Source organism: Propithecus coquereli, unplaced genomic scaffold (assembly GCF_000956105.1).
Source record: "Propithecus coquereli isolate 6110/MARCELLA unplaced genomic scaffold, Pcoq_1.0 Scaffold65, whole genome shotgun sequence".
Taxonomy (NCBI): Eukaryota; Metazoa; Chordata; class Mammalia; order Primates; family Indriidae; genus Propithecus; species Propithecus coquereli.
This window is the reverse complement of record NW_012152507.1, coordinates 7,187,070-7,189,743: the sequence shown is the minus strand read 5'-3', so window position 1 is coordinate 7,189,743 and position 2,674 is coordinate 7,187,070.

Here is a 2,674-nt window from a genome sequence, read left to right as displayed (position 1 = left end):
GCAGAGTGCTGGCGGCTGAATGGAACAGGGTTGCCCGAGACCGCCTGGTAACTCAGCCAAAAAATCAATCTTTCTCCCTTGTCCGGTCTTTCCAAGGCAGAGCTTGAGTAGCCAGCTGGGACAGACTGTCCGCAGATTTGGGAGAGAAAGTGGCTTCTCGCGTTACTCTCCTCCTCGAAGGGTGTGACCAGCTTTGCCAGGCAGAGGCAGTGGCGATGACTCAGACAGTTGCCTGGGCAACAAGCTCCGGCTTTGGACTCCCAAAATGGTGGCTGCCCCCCCACTGAGAGTCAGCGCTGGAGATGACTGTACCAGGCGGGTATCGGGAGCTGGGGTTTGTCGCCGCTGTCTTCCGGAGCCGCCCGCTGAGCCCACTGTCTCCCTAACACTCTGAGTCTCGACAGATCAGCAGGAGGACTCTGTGCTCTGTCCCTCCCAACACCGGCCAAGTCTTCGGCAATTTCCGCCGGCAGAGCCTCCTTTATGGTGTTCCCCTCCCCCGATCTGGTCCTGGCGGTCTCCTGTGGCGAGACGCCTGTCTCCAAATTCTCCCTTGTGGGCTTGGGAAGTGTCCAATCCAGGAAGTGCCTGCTCGGGACAGTCCCTCCCCACCCGATGCAGACCTAGCACCGCTCACAGAAGAGTTCAAAATGTTTCCCGCTCCTGTCTCCACTCCCCTCCGCCTGTCGGCCCCTGCTACCACTTCACACTGACTTCAGGTGCTTCCCTGCCTGCGTGGGAGTGGGGGTTGGTGGAGGAAGAGTCGCCGTCCTGTGGGTCAGATCACACTGCCCCGGCCAGCCCGCTGAGGGGCACAGCCGTCCCATGCTCCAATCCCCACTGTTTATCCCGCACTCTCCGGAATTTGCGGCTGATTCTCCGGTTGACCTTTTTTTCCACAGCACTGCTTGTCCCTCGCTGCTTCTCTGCAGATTCCCGAAGCTGATCTTGTGGGAGAGTGCCTCACTCTCCTGTGGCCGTCCACGTTCTTCACCTCCCACTCTGGGAGCAGAGAGCATGGAGGTTACCCCTAATCCGCCATTTTCCCCCTGAAAAATCTTTATACATGTTTGGGTTCAGATTACAATTTAGAAGGTAAATTACAATATGAAGGTAAACAACATTATACAGACAAATTTACACCAACTTTCATCAACTTTTACTTTTAAGGAATGAAGGTGATGTTGAGTCCATCTCTTGACAGCTGTAGGCTGTGTGTAATGCCCACATTTCCTTAAAACTCATGAGGACACAAATCAAGTTACCAGTATTAAATTTAAAACAACAAACAAAGTCAGCACTATATATACAAAAATGAAATGTTACCTCAAATATCCAAGTCCAAAAATGAAACCTGAAATCGTTCACCTCACTAAATTACAAGAAATTAGAATAACAACCACAAAATAGCAGGAGAAATGAAGTTCGCCACCTGAGGCAAAGGCTACAAGTAAAAAGGTAGGCAGATGTTCCCAAATAACCTTTTCAATAGCCAGCCGCTGGTTCCAAGGAGCCCTTGGATGGACCGAGTATGTGGTCCCTCCCCCCAAGGCCTCCTTTCCATTGCTGACCCCTATGTCATTTTCTTAAGAAGACACTGCTCCTTTCTGTTTAGGAGACTTGGGGGGGGGGCTCCTGGATCGCGACGTGGGCCTGGATTCCCTCCTGGACACGGAGTGAGGACTCCTGGACAGGGACCCGTACCTGGACCGTGACTGGGATCTGGACACCGAGGAGGACTTGGACTTTCGCACCCATCTGGATCTGGAGGGCGACAGAGAGTGAGAGTGGGACCCAGCGGCTGCAGCGCGACCGGCTACGGAACGCGACCGGCCCGGACTCCGCGAAAGGCCCCAGAGAGGCCGCCTCAGGCTGCAGCCACGGGGTCTGTAGCCGGTACCGCCGGACCTGTGGGGCGATGGTCCCCGGCGGCTGAGGTGCGAGTCCCAGGGGTGGCCGTAGCGCGCCCTGTGCTACGCAGCTCGCAGCCGTCTAGGAGGTCCCCATCCAAGGTGTCCTCGGAGTCCTGGGCGTCGCGCCTGTCGTAGAAGCGGACGAAGGCGAAGCCGAGCGCCTCCTTGGAGTAGGAGACCCGGGGGACGTAGGCGTCGCGGGCGCGCCTGTACTTCCGGAAGATGCGCCACAGCGTGCGTGGCGAGGCGTGGTGAGGCAAGTTGTCCACCTCGAGGGAGGTCATGCCGTTCACATCCGCACGGGGGCGGCTAGAACTCATGGCTCTGGGCGCGCCGGGGCCGCCATTCCTCTTCTCCGCTGGGTGCCGTCCACGCGGGACGCTAGGGAAGGCCGGAGGTGAAGGCGCGGACCAGCCCCGCAGCCCAGAGCACCTGAGCCACACGCAAAAGCTCCCAACTGCAGGTGAAAGTACCCCAAGATCCGAAAAGGTTTCCTCTCGGTAGCGGGACTCCAGATGCAGCCCCAGGTCCCAAGGATCCTTCCTGGCTTTATACCTGGGCAGCAGCCTAACCTAATCAGCACCCAGCTAATGTAATCACAAGGTTGGTCCCCAGTTTGACCTCTAATTCCATCCATTCCTGTCCCCCCCGCTTTTTTCTTTTTTTGAGACAGAGTCTCAGTCTGTTGCCAGGGCTAGAGTGCGGTGGCATCAGCCTAGCTCACAGCAACCTCAAACTCCTGGGCTCAAGCGAGGAGGCCT